The sequence below is a fragment of the Alligator sinensis genome, unplaced genomic scaffold (assembly GCF_000455745.1).
Source record: "Alligator sinensis unplaced genomic scaffold, ASM45574v1 scaffold474_1, whole genome shotgun sequence".
Taxonomy (NCBI): domain Eukaryota; kingdom Metazoa; phylum Chordata; order Crocodylia; family Alligatoridae; genus Alligator; species Alligator sinensis.
Genome location: NW_005843092.1, coordinates 10,462 through 37,108, shown reverse-complemented (window position 1 = coordinate 37,108; position 26,647 = coordinate 10,462). Strand labels below are relative to the sequence as shown.

At 41.2% G+C, this 26,647-nt stretch overlaps 1 protein-coding gene across 3 annotated transcripts in view; it reads right to left on the bottom strand.

Moving 5' to 3' along the window:
• Window positions 1–25,101, bottom strand: part of RASA3 (RAS p21 protein activator 3) — a 183,625-nt gene extending 158,524 nt beyond the window's left edge. For 2 of the 3 annotated variants that reach the window (XM_025193706.1, XM_025193708.1), the window contains exon 1: window positions 25,015–25,101. The gene's annotated coding sequence lies outside the window, so the exon portion shown is untranslated. Of the gene's footprint in view, window positions 1–11,179; window positions 11,219–25,014 lie in introns of those variants that run through there. The other variant, XM_025193707.1, reaches the window with a different exon arrangement.
• Between the last annotated feature and the right edge of the window lie 1,546 nt (window positions 25,102–26,647).

Sequence of the window (26,647 nt, the reverse complement as noted above, 5' to 3'; positions counted from 1 at the left end):
GGCGGGACCTAATACCAAAATTAGATCCTAATTTTGTGACAACTGAAAGTTTCCAGTACCACCTCCATGCGTCGTTTCCCCAGGTGCCCAGCTGACTTGTGCCCTCCAAAAGGCATAACGGTAGCAACAGAAGTCCCTCAGTTCCCTCTCATTGTGCATGGCAGCAAGATGGGACCAGCAGTGGCCACCGCTTTCATGTAGAACATCCTTAGCTTTATTTGCTCAGAATTCAAGTTTGTTACTAACGTTCTCCCTTTTCCTTGAATTCCACTTGACATTTCATATCACAGCCACCAGTAACGGCAAATCCCAAACCATCAAGGCCAGGTACAGACATTACACTTCCACTGCTATAAAAGTGATTGGAAACTGGTCTATACACATAACAGAACAGAAGTTTGGCACAGACTGGCTTAAAAATAGCAGAACCCAGTCTCCCCAACCCACACCAAGGATAAATGTGTGTTCTGTTCGCTGCCTATCTAAATTACGCTCCTTACAGAAAACTGTGAACTTAGATCGATTCTTTCTACCTCTGGCTTTTTGAATGCCTGTACCTAGCACAAAATTTTAAACCCTGCTTGTCTGGCAACTGTGCAGTTCTCTTCACAGATGGCTACAGCTCTCATTTGTTTTCCTTTGGCAAGAGCCACTTCCTAATCATTGCTCAGTCTACTGATCATTCTCGACAAGGACAAGAAAATGAAAATCTTCAGACAGTCTGAATTCTTTTCATGAAGAAAATCTCATTTCCTTGGACACTAAGACAGCTCACAAAGGCCCAGTATCCTCACAAGACAGGAGATGACTCTCACTGTCAGTTCCAGCCCCAAAAATGGGAACCATCCCCAAAAATTGTAGAGCAAGAACTCTGTCAAAATACACTTTCATCATCAGAACCAGGACAAAAGCAAAGAGTAACTTTGTACTAACAGCATCTCTGGCACTGAAAGCAAGTTTTTCCTTGACAATTAGGAAGCAGGGAAAACAACTGCATCATACCAAAATTAGGTCCTGATTTTCTCCTTAAGTCCCCATTTCAGTACAGGGGAAAATGTTTCCAAGCTGGAAGCTAACAATGCAGCAAATGACTGAGTCATCTACCAAAGAGGACACCTTAACTCTAGAAATCACCAAGCACTATAGCTAGCACCAGCAATGCAAACTCTAAAGGTGACAGTGCTCTACTGCTGATGGAGGACATCTTACCAGTCATACCACATACATCAAATCCAACCCTTTTTGTACCGTTTATTGCAACATGACTGATGGCATTAAGATCTCTCCAAAGATCAACACCCCCAGTAGGGAAGATTTTTTTTTTCTTTTCCCTCACCTCATTATACTTTCTCTACACCTTTCAACCAAGAATATTCACTAGCTATTTCCTTCTGGAAACTGCTCATCCCTCTGAAGTGCAGACAATTTTAGATTACCAACAATGGCCCACTCAACCATAGCCACTATTCTAGCTGAATTAGCTAGACTAGGACCCATCATTAATAACAGGAGTATCAAATACATGCATGGCCTGTGGGCTAGATCCAGTCCACAGAGCCACACCATCGATCCCGGCAAGCTACTGGCAGACCAAGGAAACTTGTGGGTGGAGTTAAAGTAGAGATGAGGCTCACTGTGGAAACTGGGGCCCCATCAGATATGGCCATTGGTGGCAGGAGAGTGAGCTCAGGCTGTGCCAACACAGCCCTGGTTGCCCAGCAGCCCATTGCTTGCATCATCTCTGCTGCAGCAAGTGGCTGCTTGCCCCACTGTCTCAACTGCCCTTGCCAACCCAACCTGCAAAGAGCTTCATAGTCCAGATCCAGCCTGGGACCTGAGTTGAGGTCAACACCCCCAGTCTAAAACCTCTAGTGCCAGATTCTCTTCACTCTATCTTCATCTAAAGGCTGACAGTATAGTTTTAATGAAGCTTGAACTTTCACAGAGCAATCTTCTCTAGATGTGAAACCTGATAACCAGCTAACCAGAAATGAAGAGAAAGGATCACAATAACTGGATTCGTTCCTTACAGCAGCTTCCAAAGACCCCTTTTTTTTGTGTCAACTAACTCCTGATGATTTTCAGGTCTCTCAAGAATTATTCTCTGGTCTTGCTCATACACTGGCTTCAAGTCTCAATTTCTAATGTAAGCTATTCAGTATCTTGTACTTTAATACACAAGATGGGATAGAAATATCCACTGAAGAGGGTAGCCTATAAGCAACTAAAAAGTTCCTAGCAGACCTCTGTTACTCTTGTATCTATAAACTTGAAGCGTTGCAAAAAAAAGAGTCCAGGTGCCACAAAGACTGTGTGCAATTTAATACTGGCCCAGGACATTAGTCAACACTCCAAGAAAAACTAAACAAGCAGGCTTATTAAGAATAGCAGCCAAGGACAAGGACTACTAAAAAGCTTAATTTATTTGGGAAGAAAGCCTACTCTCTTCCTTACTTGTTTGCCTTTTGCTTACTTTGTCATTCCCTCTCCCCACCCCTTCCCAACCTCAAATCTTCCCACCTTTATTTGTGACTCTCTCTCCTCATCTACCAAAGTACCCCTCAACCCCATGCTTGTACTTTAAACCTACATTTTCTATTAATGCTTTATACTGCTCGTTTCACTCACTTGGAACTGCCGAGTGTACAGTTTTATTTATAGGCTTTTCCAAAAGATTATTTCAGGGAATGGATTTAAGGAAGCACTGTCTAAGTCAGTGGTCACCAACCAGTGGATCTCGATCTGCCAGTAGATCTCTGTGCCTCTTGGAGTTGATCTGAAGCTGGGGTGGGGGGCTGAGTGCCCATGTGCATGCACATGCATGCATCCCAGCCCAGATCAGTCTGTGGGAAAGGGAAGGGACAGAAGCAAAAATCGAGGCCCCTGTGGTGAGGGACAGTGCTACAGAGGCAGTGGGGCCTCAGGTGGGTGGGACTTACCTGCTGGAGGGGTGCGCCCCCAAATAATTTTTTCTCCCTCTGTCTCGATCTGCACCCCCTTCCCCCCCTACAGACTTACCTGCTGGGCAAGGGGAAGAAGGGGGAGGAGGAGGGCAGCGGTACACAGCAGATCTTGGGTTGCTTTTAAATGCAAAGGTGATCTCCTACTTAAAAAAGGTTGGAGACCACTGGTCTAAGTTCACCTGGAAAAGATAAACATGGCAGGCACCTTACCTGGAAAGGGGGAGGGGGGGCGGGGCTTTGAGGGGCAGTTGTTTTTTTGGGTTTGTTTGTTTTGTTTTTTACTTGTTCCCTTATCACAAGCAGATTTGTCCCACTAAATTATTTTGATAAATGATTAATACTGATGGATTTTCTTCTTCTCTTAGAATTAAGCTAAGGCTTACAGGTTTAGCTTTTAAGATGCATTTTCTTTAATAATTTTAAAACAAGTCTTTAAAGGTAGCAATTAAAATTTCTGCCAACTGACTTTTCTTCGTTTCTAATGAAGCTTAAAATTAGCAGATGTTCTTGTTGCACACAAAGATGTCAACATAAATTATTGTTAACAGGATATGACAGGTTCAGAATCAGTAATTTACCTCTTTACTTATAACAAAGCGTCTAGACATACATAGGAAATAAATTCAGTACAAAGTCAGTGATTTTTTTTTTTTTTAAACAGTTGGCATGTTTTATTGGTCAACTGGCTGATACTTTTTGGATGGTTTATGTGCAAGCAACCCAGAAAATCCAGAAAACTGAAATATGTGAAACTACATAGAAGTTTCCTGCCTAGGGCAGATGATTAAGAACATATGCCATCTCTATGAAGGAAGAGTGACACCACTTTACAGACACAGTTTGGGCAAATATAGAGAACCAACTTTTTTCTGTGTGCAACCAAAAAGTGTAATTGAACATGGGTTGTGAATGATGAGGAAGAAAAAGATATCTGAACTGTTTAACCTTTACATTTGGCAGGGGTATTATGTAGATCAACTCAAAGAGATTAAAAGCTTAACAAAAAGTTAGAGAAGCCTAATTTCAACCATGCAGACAACTAATAAACAGTTATCAGTTTGGAAATGCATTTCATGGACGGAACGCATCACTGTAGCCTCTTTTGTATGCTACAGAGGTATGGTCTTCTCTCGATACAAAGCGGCCCGCAGGGGAAAGTCCTGGTAAGCCATTCCTTCTCACAAAGCAGGCCAAAACTCACAAGTGTCTTTTTCCCTTATGGTGTTTAAGCCAACAAGAAGGAAAAGACAGAAACTATAACCCTCAATCTTGTATTATATTGTTTGCATTAATATATATTAACTACTGTAAACATTAGCTCAGCAAGAGACCTTCTGCTACTTTAAAACTATAGAGGAATAGTCTCTCTCCTCATTTTTCCACACAAATGTATATGCATTTTACCATTTATGTTTATCTCAATATGCAGTATCTTCTAAGCTATGAAGTCATTTGCTATTACAATTAGATGTTCTTGTTAAAAGTCTCTGGAACACTTTTGTTGGCAACATTAAAGTGGAATGTGTTAAGCAAATACATAGCAAGCCTTGCTAAATCCTTTTCATACCTACCTTAAATTTTTCCTCACCCTTACAATATGTGCCACCATGATAAGCACTTCCTAGGTCTGCATGACCCTATTGGATTAATGAATTTTCTTATTTTCTCCTTTCACATTTTCTGGGCAGTGAGGCATGTCTATACTAGGGTAATTCCTGTTGCAGGCTGAAAAGACCAAAGCCTTAGATTCCTTGTCAATTTATCCTTCTTGGGTCTTTATGCAATCCTCAGTACCATAGTATCAGATTACCCAATACAGATCCTTACAACACATAACAAATGGAGGATGGTAGAACAGCAGAGACTAAATAACTTGTTCAAAGGTTCACAGACAGCACCCATGGCAGAGGCAGAGAGTGAACACAGCTTTCTCAGTGTTCTCTATTGTAGCTGTGTTGGTCTAAGGACATAAGCGAGCAAGGTTCTTTCGGTAGATATGTTATCTTTTATTAGACCAACTAAGTAATTGGAAAAAATATTGGAAAGCTTGCAAAGAACATTTTTTCCAACTATTTACTTGGTCTAATAAAAGATATCATATCTACCCAAAGAACTTTTCCTGCCACAGCTTTCTCAAGTGTCCTTCTATGGGACCATCATTCTTTGTCCTGGAAGTCAGAGGAGAGACTGGTGCTCATAGCAAAAGATCATCAACAGGCAGGCAATCATGCTAAGCCTATCTATTGGTAGGACTGCTGTATCAATTCCTGTGGTCAGAAATTCAATTGGGAAGAGGGGCTATAGATTCTTAATGAGCTGGAGTGGAAGAAGGCTGCTTTCTACCATGGACAATACCTACTTATCTGAAGTCATTGATGAATACTCAAAGCTTTCCAACACGGTGATGAACAGACATAAGAAAAGCAGACAAACACCTATGATGGAATAGAACTAAACCCTGATCTAGGTCTTCAAAAAAAACCCTCCCCATTTTAATCAGCATCATCATAGAGTTATCCATATCTGGTCTGAAACGAGCTTTAAATTGACTCTCTCTCTCCCCTTACTTTCCTATAATTGTGAGGTATAAAAAATGTTTGCTAAAAAACCTTTGTAAACATCTGAGTAAGTTAACTTAACGTACAGAACAAACCTTACTTTAAATAGCCACAAGGGGTATCCTCCAAATAAGGCAGTAGCTTTCTAACAAAAGTGAAGCCATTTTCTACAAAAGGACAGTTTGCTGTGATCATTTGAAAAATATGAGAACTCCTGGAAAAGTTGCTCTCAAACTGGTTTTACTGTGAGTAATTAGTCTGCCTTGTTTTCTTGATACATTTAGTATAGTAAAATCTTCAAGTTCCTTTTGATTGATCCCATTCCCCTCTCCAACACACAGTAATAAGGAAGTGTGTGGGGGAAGGGGAGCATGGGGGGAGGGAGGGGGAGTAACCAAACTGTCCTTTTACCTTTCAATACCAGGTAGAATCTTTAATTACTTTGCAGCTGGACTTGTATTTTGAAGACTGCTGTTATTTTGGAATGAGATGCATCTTATGTGACTTCCCAGCTGCATGTGCTGTAGCTCTTGAGATTTTTCCTGATATTTTTTAGCATTGTTGGGATGTGGCTGTAGATTGCTATATGCCCTTGAAAATGTAAAACTGTGAATGTGTTTGAAGTTTTTGGCTGGTGTGTTACTTTTCTTTAATATTAAATTTCCTAAAACTAAAACGGAGTTTTCTCACAATGAAAACAAAGTTTTGAAGTCACTGAACATCTGCTGAGGGAGACTGGGAAGGAGAGAATGAAAGAGGAAGGAGGGGATGACCAGCAGAAGGAAGTAACATTAACATACTTTTCCATCATGGAATTGTGCTTGGCAAACAGCTAGTGATTTATGTTATTTTTAGTAGAACAGAACAAGGCAGGAAACACAAGCAATAGATTTAAAATATTCATGTCAGTACTTAGTAATTAAAAGTGCCTCGACACAGCAGAATTCTTAGCACGATGCGAGTACCCGGTGCAAGGGATGCCTCGCTACTGCGGGAAAAGCCTTGTTGCAGTGATCAGCTCCCTCCAAAACTAGCAGTTGCACCGTTTGGATGCATGCTACCAACTCGCTCACTGTAAATTATTCATACCCGGCAGCTAGCAATTGGCTCACTAGCCATATAAAAGCTTGGGTAGTTTCCGCCCAAGTTGGAGAACTCCGCGTGTACGTTGGGAACGAGTTCCTCGTGTACCTTGGAGCAAAATTGGAGGCCTGATCAACCACCAACCACTCCCCGTCAACGACCGTCCCAACGTACCCCGCACCCTGCATGCTCTGAAAACATCGGTGTGATTTTGCTTGTACCTACACTGTGTGCATCGACGCAAGTCCCTGTACGTCAGTTTGTAAGTAAAGTTCTTTTCAATTCAACCAGTACGCGTTTGTGCCTAATTCCACTCCATCGCGGCCCCATTCCAGCTATACTCGGCACCCACAATTCATAAATACACAATTAAAATCCTACATCAATTAAGCTGCTTCTTTTGAAGATTTTTTAATGGTATTCTAGTTCCTCCTCACATGGCTACAGTGTTAAAAAACCTGGTCAGTATTGGAAATCAACATGTGTACAAGAACTTTACACGTCCATAGCATTATCAAAAACATTTTTTTTTCTTTTAAAATTTTACCTGTTTTGCTGTTGTGTGTGCGTGTGCATTTTGATAGCAAAAAGTCAGCAAGGCAATACAACACAATTTTAGTTCATTTGTTTCCATGATACTTCATGGTGTTCAAGGAAATGCAAGTATGTGGAAACAAGACAAAAATAGGAAAAGAACAATGCAATTGTTACTTCCCTCTTATGGCATTAAACCATCCAATTCACAAACAAACAAACAAATTGGGATTGTTTACATTCATATGAAAAATAAGACTTTTGGTCAATGTTTGTAATATTGCCAATTACAAAAGAAACATGTTGCAACTAAAAATATGATAAATGCTCAGAAGTTGAAAAGGCTGGAACAAAGCTAGATGCAGCGTTTTCAAAAATTCAGTTCTCCCTAACTGCCTTCGCTTTACTCAACCAGAAACTACTCAATCAGAAATATTCAAGTTAAATAAATCGTCACCAAACATCTAAGAAAAGCTTCCCTTAACCGCTCCAAAGTGCTGATCTACCTTACATCATGTCCTGCTGCCAAGTGTGGTCAAACTGATGCTTTAACCAAAATGGGCTAACATGTGGCCTGCAGGCTCCTGGCCACTAATCTTGTGGCAGCTGTGGCTGGGGTCTCCAGGTCCCTCCTTCCTCTTCCAGCTTCTGGTTCCCTCCCCAGCTCCTATGAGCAGGACAGCGCAATGCAGTGTTACGGGGCCAGGCTCCCCAAGCCACACATGCAGCAAGGGGAGGGAACTGGGCTGCATATGGGGCATGCATGCCAAAGGAGGGAGCCAGATTGTGTGGTGCAAGCTGCAGGTGGGCTGTCCTCATGATGCATACAATTGAGAGGGGCTGGGAATGTTGCATGAATGGCAGAGGGAGCTGGGCTGCCCATGCTGCAGGGCAGGCTGCCTACATAGCCATGTGGCAAGGTGTGTGTGAGGGAGGAGGCATTGTGCATACAGCAAAGGGAGAAGCTGGGCTGCATACGTGACAGGAACAGTCATGCAGTCCCAAGTCTGTGGCCTGCACTGCGCAAGGCCCATGGCTACCCATAAGCTGGACAGCCCTACTTTAAAAACAACCAGGACACATCTGGCCCAAATGTGGATTGAAAGGGGGGGGAAATTCTTCCCGACTTCTGTAGAGGAGCAGCTGAAGCCCTAAAGCATGAGATTTGCTTACAGATTTGATACAATTCAGACTTGACACTGTCAGAATTGGAGTCCTTTCTTAATGGAAGAGCCCTGCTCATGAACTGTGGGGTTTAATTTTCTTTTTTAATTCATTTTATTGAGTATTTTCCACAGCACAGGTGAATACCCTTGGGGAACTCAGTTGGGAACCAAAAGCCAGAAGTATAATTTCTCTGCCATTTACGTTAAAACAAAAGCTACTTTCTTCTATTCACAGAATTTGGGAACCTTCAAAACAAACCTGGAACACGGTCAGCAAGAAACTCTGCATATTAATTGACCTGTAATCTCTCAGCTCTACCTTCTGGGAGCATTTGTCCCCTTGAGTTTTTCGGCATGACAACAGATCAAAAACTGGATGTATGTTAGACATCTCCTTCCCTACTTCTTCTGCTCTTGCCTTGGTCAAATAAGCAAGCACCTTAGAGCCACACCAAGGCTTGTGCATCCATCTCATGCATCCCTGCCTAGAATCTTAGCTTTCCACGGTACCCTTGTGGGCAAAGAGTATTAGACAAATCCTAAGATGTTATACTTCAGGACAATGGCATTCATTAAATTTAGGCCCTTTTTAAAGGAAAGATATTTCACGCTGATTTCCCAGAGCATATATTTATAAAAGTATTGTTCTTTTGAACAAAATGCCAAACAGACTCAGATCCTAGGCTGTTCTCACATATGTTTTCTTCAGATTCGTCAACTATTCCCTGTAAGGTGGAAAATCTTGTATTGGACAGCACCTTCTCTTCGGATGAAGGTGTTTCCAATAAGAAACTGCTTATAGTGTTACATTTATTTAATTCTACTCTATATAGTTATTAAATATTGTTTACCACACATGTAGTTTCCTACATAACACTGCCATGATCTCTAACCATATACCCTACTTACCAGTTCTTACGACTGATATACCAAGTGCAACATGCAAGTGAATTTACTGCAATTACCTTTTTCTCTTTTTAAACTGCTCCAGCTTTTTCATTAAGTCACCGGATTCACTCCACTGTTTAACAGATAATACTGTGCAGGTGACACTCGTACACTTACAGCATATGAAAAGCCAAGTCTTTTGATATATTTAAAATCAATGGGTCTACACACTAGCAAAAATGAATTATATACCAAGTAGTACCTACTTCACAGAAAAGCTATAAAGATTTGAACAGTCCTATAGCAAGGTCTCATCCTGATAACTTAGAAAGATCTTGCAGTGTTTAAGCTTCATTTTTAAAAAGTTGCTCACATGCTAGCTGTCTTATTCTGTGATTAATGAGTCTAAGAGCATGTGTCTACGTCCTCCAACTGCAGTAGAAAGCGCTGCTGTGAAAGCACACCTTGCCCACTCACTTCTGCTCTGTGCACACCAAATGCCAAAAAAGTAACCTATCTGCTGTTACAGGCATGCACCCAGTATCACCAAGCATGCCCCAAGTAGAGGAGAGAGCTGGCCACATACCAAACAGCAACTACTTTACATTTTTCAGTATTTGGCACAGAGAACAGGGCCAAGGGGGAAGAGTACACCATCACAGCAGTGCTCCCTAGCATAGTCAGAGGCAGTGTAGACATGCCCTTTCACTCCAGCACAAGTTAGCAAATTTTTAAGTGCCATTTGTCTAGAGACCAATCAACTTTTTCGCAAAGAAAAACAACACATCTCAACAGTGAAAGCCTAACTGTCTTTACTACCAATCACCATCACAAGGAAGTGAATTCAAACAGTCAGGGAGCTATCAGTGACAAAACACCACAACACTGAAAAAAACTGGACAGCTGACATCAGGATCCTCAGTGGTATCTCAGTACCACATCCGCAGGGATCCTGGTTTTCTCCAATTTAAAAAAAATTCCCCAATTTTCAGTTAAAAAATAATTAATTCCAAATCCACATTTTTCTGTGACTTAAATGAAACACCACTATAGATATAGATCTACAGATAGATAGATCTGTCTATCTATCTGTAGATCTATATCTATTTATATCTATGGAGATAGATATATATTAATGGTGTTACATTTAAATAATGGAAAAGTGTGGATTTGGGGTTACTTTTTTTTTTTAAACCAAAATTGGGGATTTTTTTTTTTTAAATCAGAGAAAAGCAGGATCCCTGCACACCAGCAATCTCAACAAGGATCTATTTTTCCCCCTCTTTTAAATGATGTTATTTCAGGCTTGTAATCAAATCATTAAACTTAATTCTAATGCAAATTTGAAAAAAAGTTTGAAAACAAATACAAAATGCTTGGGATAGGCAAGAAAGCAAAAAGTTTAACCTCAACTTTTCTCTGTACTTAGTCTATCGACAAAGCAAACTTTTCACAAGTGTTATAGAATACCAGGAAAGGTACAACTACAACTTGCCACTGCTGTCATCTGTTCAGAAAGATTTGTAGAGCTCTACCAAGTCTCTCCTATGCGCCTTGACACAAGACTATAACAGATGCAACAGACCACGCCAGCACAAGAATTTTTCTGATGGCCAGTAGAATATGATATACTCCAAGCATAACCATAACAACCAGGTTGTGTGTGTTTGGTTTGCTCTGTTTACAGAAAGATGCATTGTATCTTTTCAACTAGAAAATAAATGACACATTTAATTAAACCAGTTTTGAAATATGTCCATTATTTATTTTTATATCCTTTTCGTTATGTAAATTAAGCTATAGGCTGCATATCTAGACTTGATATACAACATATGCAGCCCAATTCTAGATATTTGCAGTTTATTTTCAAATTCCAATTCAGCATTGTTAAAAAGGACTTTATTCAAAATGTTACTGGGAATATTTTACTCTCAACATTATCTGCAGATAGATGGTTATAAATAATGATTTTCTGGTATGAGCTTACATAATCTTCTTACTGCTAAGTCCTCTATGCCCAACAGAGGATGGACAGCTGCAATGCAAAGAAGAAAGATGAAATACAGACGACAGCCTTCACATACAAAGTGCATTAAACAATGCACTGATAACACCAAATAATAAGAGCCAGTATTATTAAGTTAATCTTTAGCTTCAGATCTCAAAAAGTCTTACAAAAGAACATGAACATCATTCTCTCCTTTCTACACATGGGAGAAATGCAAGCCTCGGTGCTTGGGGTGGGAGCCTGAGGTACAATTCATTACTCAGGCACCGATGCCCCGAGTACTTTGGGCGAGCCACGTGGTATTCTCTACCTCAGTTCCCACTGAGAAATCAGAACAGTATTTTCTGACCACACAGGATGTGATGAGAGTTAGGCATGGCACAAGACTCTGAAAGGCTCAGACACAATGGGTTATAGATAGGGACCTACCTAATTCAAGGAAGCTGCACCCCCTCCTGCCCCGATTTCGTGAGCAGAACACGGGGCCCAGCAACCATTTCACAGGTGGAGCACCACGGCCCTCCTCCATGACTGCTTAGCTGAGGGGCCCCAGTGGCCCCAGTCCCTCACTGCTGATCGGCTGCAAGGGCTACCTGCAGTATGGCCCTGCTCCTCAGCACTGACTGGCTGTGAGGGCTGTTCATCATGCAGCCACACCACTTGCTGCCACGTGACAGGCAGCCCTCGCAGCCAATGAGGGGCAGGGGCAGCAACCATCTTGCCAGCAGCCCTTCAAGTGGGCAGCCTCCCCTCCACCATTCCCTGCCCCAGCAGGCTGCTGCAATTCCCTGACTGCTGGATCTCTCCAGGAAGCCAGCATTTTATTTTCTAGAAAGTCGGTTCCCCCGTCATGAATTTTGGAGGCACTGCCTGCTTTCGCAGGTGAAGCCAGATTTCACAAAAAATCATGATTTCAGTAGGAGCACCTAATACGGAGGAGATAAATGCTATGCTTACAGAAGGCAGACAAGGTTCCTTGGGTGAATTTGATATCTTTTATTAGACCAACCCAAATGGTTGGAGAATAGTTATTAAGCAAGCTTTCGGGTTCAAAAACCCTTCGTCATGCTTACAGAACATACTTGTAGCCATCTCGCCCCACTTCCAGCACAGAGCATGATCTGCTGGAGGACACAGAGCATTTCACAAAGAAGAAAGAAAAAAAAGGGGTAGGCTCCGTTAACTAAAATGTATTACCTCTGCAGACTGTTCTTCTAAAAAATATATATAATAAAATGTTTCCTTTGTGGATTACATTTTACATAATAATTGTAAAAGTTCATCTTTTAATAAGGCTAGTAATCCAGTTCCAAAAGATGACTGCATAAGCCAGACAAAAAAATAAGACTACTGATTTCCAAACTGCTTGGCTCGTTTCCTCTCACCCAAGTTCAACAGCTATTCCAAGATCAGTTTAACTGAAAATCTCTCCTCCCTTTATGCATCTCAGTTTGAGTTATTAGCACCAATCAACCCTAGAGTTAAGGAATTACTTTCTTCTTTTTTTTTTTTTTTTTTTTTTAAACAAAAAGCCAAAAAAAATTTTTTTAATCATGAAAATAGTTGCTAATGGGACCAAAATATTTTAAACAAACAGATTATGTTACTGTATGACATTTACCTTTACTCAAGGGGGATATTTTGAGCCCTAAAAATGTTGAATTTCTCTTTAAATGTCATCCAGTTTACAGCAGAAAGAAAAAACTAAAAAGAACTAGTTTTCCTTTGTTGAAAACAAATGTTTGTTTGTTTGTTTGTTTGTTAAATCAAAAGACAACTGTGTTTTCATAACTACAGGTATGAACCTGCTTCTAGGTCTGGGGGCCACAAAAACCTTTTAGTGCATGTTCCCAATTTTTTAAGCCTCAAGGCTCCCCTCCACATATCTTCTGAATTTAAACCCATCTCAGTGATTTTCAGCTCAGGAGGACAAAGCAGTTCCCACTGCTGCAGCTGTTCCTGTAGGGTCTAACATGCCAGCAACAAGCCCTGCAGCCCCCCCTATTCTAGTACCTACATAAAATACTTTCATACTTTGTTATCTCACCATCACCCAGCTTCAAATAATCTAGCACAGGGGCCAGCAGCCTTTTTCAAGCTGCAGACCAGAATGACCGATCTCCTGTCCAACATGGACCAGGTGGCTTCAGCAATGCTTCAGTGGCAGGGGAGCTTTCTCCATACCCACACCAGAGCTAGACAGCTGGGAACCGCACCTGCATCACTGCTGCCCCCCAGTCGGCCCTTCCCTGGATGCAGTGCAAGCACAGCTTCCAGTCCATAGAGAGCTGTTGGGACCAGGTATCTACAAACTGCATCTGCCTGCTATTGCTTCTCCATACTCCCGCCTCCCCTACCCTGGCTGCAGTGCTGGCACTAGGGTGCCCATCTTTTCAAAATGCAAGAATGGGACACCGAGCCTCCCCACCCCACTCTGCTCTCCCACGCCAGTCCCAGGCACTGGGCAGCGGAGGCCCCAGGGGAAGGACAGCAGGGCAGGGAGCCCCGAGCCCACAGCGGTCAGCCTGCATCCTTCCCCAGCCCGCGCACAAATCTGGTGGGTCACGTGCCTCTCCATGCCTCTGGCCCCGGGAGTGTGTGCAATGGCAGCCACCTGCCACCCCCAGATGAGCCACCTGTGGCTCCGTGCTGTATTCCTGCCCAAGGCCCCATGCACCACCCTGGCTGGGCAGCAACCCCCCCCAGCCCCAGCTAGCAACCCTGCCCTGCCCCCTCCCTCACAGTGGGGGCCTCAATCTGCTCCCCTACCCTCTGACCCACATCACCTATGGCCCCCCTTCCACACACAGGCTTACCTGCAGGCAGCTGAGGGACCTGCTGTCCACCATTACCTGGCTGTATTGCTCACCACACATGTACGTGTGCAGCCCCTTGAAACCAACGGTTTCCTGCATTTTTCTCCTTCAAAGGAGAAAATACATGTTTTTCCACAACGAATGGAAAACTCGGATCCCTGAACATGATACTGAGATGACAGTTGCCATGGTTTGACTGTGTCAAAGGGAATCCAGGACAAATGCTGTCCTGGAGTCATTCAGCCAGGACTGAAACTTGATGTTTACATTTTGGGACTGTCCTACCCAATTAGGGATGGGTGGTCACCCTAGCAGGCACAGCTGGAAGCTGTCCTATCCCAGCACAGCTCCCTTTGGCTTGAACTTGTGTCCACACCACAGCTGTGGGGAAGGAAGGGCAGTGGAGGTACAGGTGCAGCTTGCAGATGCTTTGCCCCAGCACAGTTTCCCACAGGCTAGAAATTGTGCTTCCATCACAGCTGAGGAGCAGAGGGGCTAGGGAAGTGGGTATAGCTGTCAACTGTTTAGCCCTGGGACAGGCAAGGGGAAAGTTGCCTCGTGCTAATATGCCACCAAAACAACATAGCTGTGTGGGACCCCCGGTGTAGGCATTAGGACTGTCCAAAGCTTCGGCCGGATTCAGCGGCCAAATCTCCGAATCCAAATCGAATCAGGAGACCCATTAACCTCTCTGAATCAAATCGGAAGCCTCCAATTCAATTTGGAGAGATTAGACGGTTCAGCCATAGACACAGCTTTATATGTTTTTTCTACATACTTCAAGGTAACAGGCAGCTCATGAATGCTGAGATGCTGAGGTGGATGGAGTGTCCCACAGGAGCGTGGGACGGTCCCCAGCGCACTCAGGAGCAGACCCAGAAGTGGAGCCAGAAACACTTCTGGCTCCACTTCCGGGTCTGCCGTGGAATGCGTGGGCACCCATGCCCCCCCCGCGACTGGTGCCTCCTGGGTCTGGGGCGGCACCCAGGCCCCCCCACCGCAACTGATTGCCAAGCCACAGACCCAGAAGTGGACCGGAAATACTTTTGGTCCACTTCCGGGTCTGCCGCCAAGCACATGGGGTGGTGGGAGGCGCCGTAGTCCTATGGGACACTCCATCCACTCCACCATTGTAGCGTTCATGAGCTGTGCCTGCTACTTTGAGGTATGTAGAAAAGACAAAGTTGTGATTTGGATTTGGTGGAATGAAATCAGGACACTGTCCCCCGAATCGGGGAGGGGGGGGAACAAATCAAATCACTGTCCCCCGAATCGGGCCAAATCTGAATCAAATACCACCCACTTCACACACCCCTAGTAGACACGGGTATAGGAACAGGCAAAGCCTGTTGGCCCAGATCCAGTGGCTCCAGCCTGCATGCTATATATTGCTGATCCCTGTTCTAAAACATAACATGCAGGAACTGTGCATGTGGGGAGAAGTGGAAGGACTACAGCCACCTGGGCTACTTACCACCATTCAAGTAATCGAACAAACTTTAAATGTTATTCTTCTTTCAGTTTTATGTCAACACTACATTTAAATATCTTAACACATAATATATGTGAATGGAGGGAGGGAATCATCAAAATACTTTGCACCTACTTGCAAACTTAAAATAATTCTCTTTGAGGTTATCAACCTATTATTATGCTCCTACACTCTTTTTGTACAGATTTAGTACATTTTAAAAAAAAATTAAGTAGATACAGGAGTGTTCGCCATACATCTAAGGATGGTACCTAGCACCAAATGATAAACAGCTACAGTAAGAGAAGATACTGATAAATTAAGTTATAAAACAGCAGAGTTCTAGGGCTGGGGATTTTCAAAAATTCCTAAATACATGAGATACTCAACTACCCTTGAATTTAACTGGGATGAGTACTTGACTCCTGCAGAATATTTGCAAGACCCAAGTAGGTTACTAAAATGTCAACACCATCATAGTAACTGAATAAAGTCAGTTTCCTGTGGAAGGTGGAAAGGTTTCTTACTACTAAGAGTAGTTTATATGAAAATAGGATCTAAGGATTCATGGGTTCTTGTTATGCCTATGACCTGAAGTTACTGGGTAAAATCCTCATCTCACTGGATATATGCCAGGTTACATGAGCTGAGGACTTGTCCCACTAGCTCCACATCAGCCAAATAATTGAAAATTGAGGACTACAGTGACTTCAGGCAAGAACTATACACCTGGGGCAGATAACTCTTAAGGAATAAAGATCCAATTCTTATTCAAACTACTACCATAACCCTAAAGAACAGGACAAGGGAAAGAGGTACACTTGATCTGAGCCTTCAAGGAAGTCAAGAAGAAACAAACCCTTGTCCGAAGACAGAACATTTTTCAAGGCTGAGTTGAAGTGATTGAATATTCCATACTTTAGTACAAATATATCTACAGACACAAGGTTCATTAAAATTTGAACTTCTCTTATATGCCTAGATAAGCCAAATATTCATATGCATGTACGGAGGAAGAGATGCATATAACTAATAACCCAGATGAACACTTAATGTTTAATGGCTGTAAATTTGTTTCAGTACCATTAACAAAGGACTTGAATACTGGAGCAAAACAAGAACAGGACAGTAGGACCACACAGACAATAGGATCATTCTTTGAATATTCTACTGTTTCAGGGAGTGAGATCCTGGTGAGCTGTCTACACCTTTGCTTATGCATATTAGTTTTTCAAAACCAAAAAAACCCCCACAATGTTAAGAGAATGTCAGGGCACAAAGTGAAGAACAATTAAAAGTTTGTAGGTACCAGAATTAACGTACTGCATAGAACTCTGATGGACCTCCCTTGCCTCTATGCAATATGATAGAGTACACAAGCAAATGCTTTTGAAGATTACCACCCCTCCATCTCAACTTTATTCAGTGAGCTGGATAGTCAGTGCCCAAGATTCTGATGCCCAGGCTGTAGCCATTACCACTCATCCTCTGAATTGAGGGCTGTTTTGTTTTTGTTTTTTGGTTTGTTTTTTTTGGGGGGGGGTTTGGGGGGGGGGGTTAAATTCCAGGTCCTAAAGAGACTATTCATCATGTGATCCATGTCTTCCCAGATTAAGCAAATGACTGCAGAACCACCACCACTACCTCTTTCCCAATTAATGTTGAAAGACCTCCTATTTCACTAGAGCACATAAACCCTTTCTACCTCCATAAAACACTGACTCCAAAGATCATACACTTTTGAAGTGTGAAGCTTTTTGCAAAGATAATTTCTATAACATCATCCCTGTTCCACTTTTTCAACTATGGTTCAATATCAGGAAGACAGAGACATGCTACAACTACTGATTCTTTCAGTACTACTTGCATTTATGTACCCCTTCACGTATCAAGGCACTGTACAAATATGTGGTCTTTTTTCCCCTCTTTGATCCAAAGAACCTCTACATAGCAATTAATGTACAAAATTTTAAATGCAATATTTTTAAAATTGATGAATGCTATACAAGAATACTAACAAAATAGAATACTAACCACTGCCATGATGATTGTGCAATTTTTAAAAATATGTGGATGAACAAGTTTGGTTAAAAAAATTATATGTCCACCCACTTTTTAATCTCTTGCCAGCACAAAAGATTCAAAGACTATAACATTTCTAATTTCATTGGGATAACATGCCTGGTTCATAATTGGCAGGATTAGACTCCAAATTTTCCAGAAATCGATGTAGCTAAACCAACTCAGCAGGCAGAAGCAAAATATCTGATAAGTAATGCATCAACCTAGAATGCAATTTATTTTTTTAAACAAGATTTCAAACAGTGACTAACTTGATCTCCCTGAGAGAGGGAACATCACATGAATCTTGGTCTGAGAAACAAGTTTACCCAACAAAGAATGAGTCATTTTTCTGTGCAGGCAATCTGATGAGAACCAAATGTTAGGCTATCCAACTTCACAATTGTTCCTACTAATTATATGAAGAGAAAAAAATAGTTTACTCCTCAAGCCCTACTATGGGTCACATATGGTAGTGCAGAAACCAGAAATAAGAGTCAGAGTACATGTCTTTCATACAAATGCAAAGATTAAGGTTTCATTTAGGGTGAAAAGTACAAGTTCAGTAGTTGATCTAGTAATGTGTATCTAAAACAAAGAGGCTGAGGGCAAAGTCATATTAGGAGACAAACTGGACTGGGAATGGTGATGAATTACTTTTACAAAAAAATTCGTAAGATGTAAGAGCCAGTTTTTCACTGAAGAATTGACTCTTCCCTGCAGCATTTGCAAGCCAGCTGTTGCCGCATTCTGCTTGTGCACCAAAACCAAAGTGTGAAACAGTATAAAAAGGGAATGTTGACCTATTTTCTTTTCTTCAAGATGTGAAAAGTGCTTATGTAGCAAAACACTAGACCCCCCCCCCCAGCAGTATAACTTTAGCAACTCCATATGATTAGAAAAACAGGAAAAACAGGATTTAATGTTGGTGACGCATTTTGGAGGTGTAAAATTATTATACATAATTATTACTGGTGATAAAACAGCTTCCTTTCACCTATACAGAAGTCAAGGAACTCAAAAGATATACACAAGAGAGTGGCATAAAATTATGCAGAAGGCCAGATGTAGTGTTTCTGGATTAATATATTTAATCTGCTTTATTTGTATTACTGTATGTAGCTCAGTACAATAGGGCAATGTATTACAATGTATTACTGTATGTAGCTCAGTACAATAGGGCACTTGGTTTACATTGCACTAGCAGCCAAAGATGTTATTATACTGAGAGCTGTACAAATGCATGAGAGTCTCTCCTCTGAAAACAAAAAACAACTTATGCCTGCATAAAAGCTCACGTATGCATCTGCCTAGAGCTGGGGTGTCAAGCTCATCCAACCCCCAGGCCAGATCCAAACCATAAGATTCTTAATGGGCCAGATCCATACCGCAAAATTTCTCTAGGGCAGCTGTGGGACAAGCAGCAGCTGCTACCATGGGAGTTAACAGCCATCACTTACCCCTTACTATGGCACACATTTGATTCAGGGCTCCACATCCTGGATTTCTAGAGGTCAAGCCCCTGAATTCCTGGCTCCTCTAGGGATAGGGACAGAAGTTACACATAAACTGGTTTAAGTGATCAGAAACTGGTTTAAAACTGCAACAGAACAGAAGCTCAGTGCACGTAAACCAGTTTCAAAATGGCTGAAACCGGTTTAAGATAAGCCTGGTTGAATGTAGTATCAGAGTTAAACCACTTTGACCCAAATCAGTTATGAAACTTTTGTCCCAGATACCTTCCTGGTTTAAGTTAAATCAGAGGTTGGGGGGAGGGGAGGCAGAGACTGCTCCTCACTAGGCAAATCCTGGCTGGGGTCTAAGGCCAGGGAGGGCATTAAAACCCCCTTCCCCCGAGTACAGAGCTGCCCTCCCCTGCTAAAATTACTTAAAGTTACTGCTGGCTGTGACTGTGGACTACAAATCCCAGAGGCACCTGGAAGCAAGAATAGGAAGCGATGAACAACCCTGCAGAGTCCTGGTACTGTGAATCTGGACTGCAAATTCCAGAGACCTTGGGGGCAGCAAAAACAGGAAGTGAACACAGAGCCCATCCTGGCTACATGCCAGAGAGCTATGCTATAGTGCCCCCACCCCTGGCTTCTGGTCTGAACCACTGCAGGCATGTGGCTGCATTTCCTGAATCAAAAGTAAATGTGTCCAGTTCTTTCTCAGTTTAACCTCTGCATCTTAGACTAACCTGCAAAGACTGAATTGATTCAACCGTGGACTTTTTGACGGTCTGTACTTAACCTAGAAGCCCTGCAGGTCAGTCAACAAGGCTCTACAAGTCAGATATGGCCAACAGGCTGTACATTTTACACCCCTATTGAGTATTAGAGCTCAAAAGGCAAGACAGATAAGGGGTATATGGTAGAAATAAGAAAAGAAAGCAGAGTGGTCAAAATAACAATGGATGCGATTTCAGCAAGTCTTTTACTAAAATAAAATTTAAGAAAATTAATACTAAACATTAAAAAACTTTTAGTAATAATAGGAATAGGCAAAGTTTAATATATTATTGACCATCAATACATTATTGATCCTTCACTCCAAGGATCTTCTGCTGTACAGAACATGAAGATCAGAGTGTGCACACTGCCTGCTTTTTAGCAAGCAGTAATTAGTAAAGCACTCCTACTTGCCTATACTAGACACAAAAAGGAAGCCATGTTTCTAATTCACTATTAGTCATCATAGGTGTTTATTTGGTCTACCTTTGACAGCACTGTTTCTCTTTTAAAACCCAGATACAAACAGAACATGCTTGCTTGCCGGACTGGCACGTGTAGAGTTTTACTGACAGAAAGGAAAAAAATATTTTAAAAACAACTGGAAAGTACAATTGCAACATTATTTAAAAACAACAACAACAACAACACTTTTGCAAGTATATTCAAGGGGAGATGTCACACCTGAAACTACTTCTTTTTTAAAATCAGTGAAAGTTGATGTCACTTATGAAATAATTGAAGAATAATCTATCAACTCCATTCTAGACTACATGAATCAAAGCAGGGAATTCTTTGCCAATTTTCAGCAAGATGTGTATTCCAAACTGTACATTAGTAACATTTGTGACATGCCCTCTCAAAGAGACTGTAATTTTTGTTTCTTGAAGGAGGTTCTCTAAAAATAGGTTCCAACCACAAAGTCTTTAATTTGCCTGGGTGACTCTAGCTGCCAAAAAAATCATACCAGTAGCATCTGAAGTCTATGACTGTCATTCTGCAACACTACAGCCCTAAAGTTGGAAGATAAAGGCTAAAGAAGTCTTTATGAATGCAGTTGAGCCATGGCAAGTATTATTCTGTCGGTAGTTCCATCCCTCAGGTGCACGATTGTCGAATTTATTCTACTGACACAAACAGGCTGTACAATTTCCTACACTTCACCCGAAATACAGACTTAAGAACACAGGACTGAAGGACACCTACTGGGTCAGTGTCCAAGGGACACTGGAAGGGCGTATCATCCTTTCCATAAACTCCATCTTAGGTTTAGTTAGGTATTTTGCCTCCAGTGCTCTTCCTAGAAGACTGCTCCCAAACCTCACTGCTATGACAGTTCAGAATATGTTTTTGATTTCCAGCCTATAGCTTGATCATGGCTGTTTGTTCCTGGATCAACTTGTCCTTTGGCATAAATACATTTTTTCCACCTACCTGGTGCCAATTCCACTCCATGTATTTAGAGAGCTATCCCGACTCATTTCTCAGCCTTCATTTTGCTAGGCTACATAACACAAGTTCTTTTAGTTTCTTGGGACTGACTGGTAAAAACAGGTTTCTCTTCCCCTATAATTTCCAGGTCATGAGCTCCGAGCTAACATTTGTTATTACTGTACTAGTCAATTCCAAAACACCTAACCTTGCAATCTGTACTGTTCAATTTCATCCCATTTGTATTACTTCAGTCCTTAAGTCACCCAAATATGTATGAAATCCAGATTCTCCGCTGTACTGATGACCAGGGATCCTGGTTTATATATAGATATCTATATATTCCAGTGTTGCATTTTAATCGTGGAAAAATGTGGATTTTAGATTACTTTTTAAAATCCAAAAAAAGGGGGGGGGGGGGTTGTTGTTTTTTTTTAATCAGAGAAAACCAGAATCCCTGCTGATGATACTTCCCTAGCTTTGGGTCACTAGCAGATCTCACTAGTACACCCCTATTTCTTATGCCCATGTCATTAATGAAAATATTAAGATTCTTAAAGAATTCTACTAATTTTCCCTCCAGCCTAATAGTTCTCTTTTTGGGGCAAGCCACTGACATCTGCCATTCAGCCAGTTCCTTACTCATCTCACAGTTCATAACACTAATCATCTTCGCTAATAATTTTCCACATGGCACCATACTATATGCTCTATTGATGTCCTAACAGAGGCTATATACCACATTTTCTGTGCCTAGGAAAAAAACCCAACAGTTATCTGAAAGATATCAGGCTGGTCTGGCATGTCTGGGAGATCCATGTTACATTTTATCTTATTTTCCATCTACCTGCATGGATTTAATCTTTCTTTCCTTCCCAGACTCCAAAGATTTTCATGCTATGAAAGTCAGACTACCCAGTTTACAGTTACCTAGATTAAATGCAGACATTTGTACTTCTCTAGTTAAATAGAACCAGCCAAATATATTTTTAAAACCTTGCTATGGTGTTTATGGTTTAATGAGCCAGCTCTTTCAGCATTCTGCGGCAGAACGTGCAGGCACTCCTCAGACTTATGATAATTGGTTCCTGAAAACTGTCTTAAGTCGCAATGTTGTAACTCGGAACCAATTTTCCCATAGGAACAATGATATAAATGGGGGATTGGTTCCGGAACCAAGGCCTGAAACCTTATTTTCACCAAAAATAACCCAGTATTTTGTAGTCAATCAATTAAAGATGAGTAATACAGTTACATGAATGTATTTATATTGTAAATAGCAATCATATTGATTTGGAAGGACTTCTTTGAGGCGACTTTGCTGGACTTTTTGAAGGGCTCTTGGCTGGAGTCTTCTTGGGAGTCTTAGCTGCAGGTTTTTCTAGCATCTTCTCTGCTTTCTTAAAGAAAGTGTCCAAGGAAGTTTGGACAAATGTTCTCCAGGGAAATGGGCGACGCAACAAACTTGTTTGCTGGCATGGCGTGGCATCCGATCAAGCATCATAAAGTCAAAATTGACGTCAAAAAGTCAAAACAGGGTGTCAATTTACAAGCGTCATAAGTGCTGTGTGTTGTAACTCAAAACGTCTTAAGTCAAGGACTGCCTGTATGTGGTTTGCCTGACTTAGGCATACTGAATTATGAACTTTAGTTCTACCCCAGATGGTATCATTTTCATACCCTCATTCTCATTAGCCACCTGCCTCTGCCTCCATGTCCTTCACCATCCTTACTGAAAAATTAAGCGCATAGTTTAGTGTTTGGGTCACACCCAATTATCCGTGATCTCACCCCATCCTTATGTCAAGGCAACCTCCTTCTTTCCTAATCTTCTTATCTAGATGGCTAAAGAATTTTTTTCTATTTGTTTACTTTAAAGTTCCTTTCCAAGGTCTAGCTCAGTTTGACTTCTGCCAATTCTCCCCCTGCACTTCCTGACTCCAACACATGGCTTTCTTTACTGATCAGTCCCCTGTCTCTTCCTCCCTCCCAGTTCTTTGTAGGCTCTCTGCTTCCTGATATCATTTTAAAGTGGTTATTTATTCAGCATGGAAATCCAGACCTAACATGATTTTTCACCTTGCTTTGGATGCAAGAACCAGATATTTTTCTAGTATTTTTTTAAGTTAGAGCAATTCAACTTTGGAGTTCCAGAGATCTTCATACCAGTTGACTATTTTCCTGTATCCCTCAAAGCTTGCCCTTCTGAAATCATGGCTCTAATCATACATCTACACACCCTGAGCTAGCTCAGCATGCACTAGCTGCAAGAGTAATATTAGTTGTGTTAGCAGGGCACAACACCTGAGCTAGCCCCGCCATACTACTTGTTCCAGAGATGGCACACAGAACTAGCTGCACAGTATGGCCGTGGGCCTGACAGATGTACCTTTTGTAAAAAGGCCTGCCTTTGCTTATCTATTAGTTTAAACAGAACTGATCCAAGGCTACTTTCTATGAGCAAGTTTGCTGTTTTACACTTGATGTTTGTAAGTAATGATGACAGTATAGCTTTCTCCTCTCGTTTCAGTGATCATATGGTAAAGAAACTGATTCTCTCTCTCATATCCAGGAATATCCAGGCCCCACTACTATTACTTGCTTAAGCTACATCTGGAAACCTAATAAGTCTCCCTTAATGACAATATCTGGTCAGACTCATTGCTTTAACACTACAGGGACTTCTAACCACATCTAAATCCAAGTCCAAGGGACTGGGATCTACTCCCAGAACTACCCCAGTAAAACCTCATTTAGCATCCTTCCCATGAGTAAGGATTTCTCCCTTCACTTTAACACACATGCAAACTCACAGTGTATACACCTGTTAAGCTTTTATTTATTATACTTGGTTGGGATTATTTGCAAGAGCAGTTGCCAGGCTTCAGAATAAAAGAAAACAGATGGCAGTATTAATGAAGAGCCAAATTTCAGTCTTTTTAAAACACAAACCAGACCACAGCATCTTTCCTGTCACACATCCCAAAAGGGGTACTACAACAACATTTGGCAACAGAGTATGCAACAACTTGATGAGTGACTTAGAACTGCACTGGAAATCAGGGTACAATGGAAGAACAAAAACTATGTATGCCAAGGTGGCGGTAAATAGGTTGAAAGAAAGAAAAGAAAGAAAAAACTCCAACCACTACAGACCTAGTAACAAGTCACAACAAAAGGCATTACAACAGATATGATCCCTGAAATACTTTGAACACAGATTACACCTCCATGTCAGACAGATAATAGGAGTGAAATCTGGAAGTATTTTCAATAGTGGTAGGAAGATAATCTAACCACAGATGTTAATAACTTGGCTGCAATTTGACTCATCAGCATCTTCAAAAGGTGCTAGATTCACGCATTTCAAATTTCCTCAGTGATCAAGATCAGAGACATGACACAGCAGAAGGAAATCCAAATATTAATTATCCCCGAAAACTCAGCTGTGGGCAGTCACATAATACTAAAGTCCTTTCAATCAGTAATGTTTTAAAACTTGAATTTTTTTTTTTTAAGTTTTATTAGTTCACCATTTCCCCTCAAACTAACATTATTAAAATTAGTGAACTCCTGCCTGTTGAAATTCTTGAATTAAAAGCAAAACAGAACACCGCACAAAATTGCTCATTAAAATGGCAGTCTCTCTTGAAAAAAATATAGTTGTAAATATTTGATGTTTTAATGCACTGGACCTAGACAAAGAACAACCTGACTTAACTCTTAAGTGGAAACTTTAGAACAGCAATGGGAACCATAGACTGAAATTTAGGGCAAGTCCAATACTTTGCATATAGTACTTACTGCGGAATTATGTCAAGTATTGACCCTCTAACTCCTCCTAATCCATAGGTCAACTCCCACCAATGCCTGTGGTATCAAGTGTAGGCTGGAAAGCAAACCAAACATTTCCCATTTTTATGTATACTCAGTGCATATTAAACTGTCTAACTAGCGATTAGGTGAATTCTTATGATCATGAAAACATGCGTGTTCACAAATAAAGCAATAGTTACCATATCTTAAATATCTTTTCAAGTCACTGAAATTTGGCAAAGTGCTTCCTCAGCTTTTTTCTTCTTCTTCCCTCAAACTAATTTTATACTCACTATTATACCATTATTTTAAAAAAGCCAAAAATCACACTCTCAGTGGCTAGATGCCAGTTTTATTTTTGCATGCACAAGCAGCAGCAAAATATGACATCTTGCCCTTTCACTTTGATGCTCCAAACCATCTTTGACATGCAGTTGACCATACACTGGGCCATTTAGGAACATACTAGAGACAATTCCAAATTCCTAAAAAGAATCATCTGGAGACAGCCATGACAACAGCATTGAAGGATCAGCCACAACTTTGTATCTTTTGAAATAAAAGCTAAAAATAGTTATATTTTCTGTGACTTTCCTAGACACTGAACAATATCTATATAGATATATACACATGCACTATTTTGGGTAATGAGAGATGGTAGGATGCAGTGATGCAAAAATGTTTAGTCCAGCACTTTCTTGCCCACAACCTAGTTATGATCTTGCTTTCCCCACCCCAAACAGAACTTTTGTAAGTGGATGATCAAAACAATCTCATCTTTCTCAGGTGATGGCAGCAATGTGTAGCCACTCTAATATGATAGCATTCTCCTGAAGATGTAAGTAATTAAAAGTTGTCAGAGGTCCACAATTCAGGATGCATTGTTCTCACACACGCACCTTATTTTTGCCTTATTCCCAAAAAGTCATTTGACTTAAGGCAGAGAAACATGTAACAGTAAAGTGAAAATGACGTTTATTATGTGGTTAGAAGTTAAAAGGCACTATAAGCTGCTTATGGCTCTATATTACCACTTGTGACATCTAGGGTGACTTCTGTGTACAGAGTGCTCTGTGCATGTTTTACAGCACTGTAATTTAGAACACTTTTTATAGCACTATAAAGTTATAGCACTCTGAAACATGACAGAAGTGCAGTGTTTGGTGGGGGAGGTGCCTCTGAGCCTCCTTGTACTTTCCAGGCTAGGAGTAAAGGGGTACTTTTCAGCCTCCTGGGGCTTCATCACTGGTCAGAAATCTGACCAGCCTACAGAAGCTATTTAAAGCGCTGTAAATATTTACAGCTGAAGTGCTGTAAAAATACAGTGTTTCGAATTTAATACGTTATTTAACAAGGGTTAAAAATGGGTACGGCACTTTAAAAGTGCTGTAAAGCTGTGCACTTCTGTTAAGTTACAGTAATAAAGCATTTTAAATGGCGACAAAAGCAACTTCTGTGCACAACCCTGATGTTTATTACATATTCTCCACTTCTAAAAAACAAAAACAGTGCATTACTCTAAGTGTGTGCTTAGTGTATAACACTATTCTGGTATGATTTGCAATGAAATGAGTATTTCACCAATTAAGAAAAACTTACATTCTACAAACATCCAACAGTA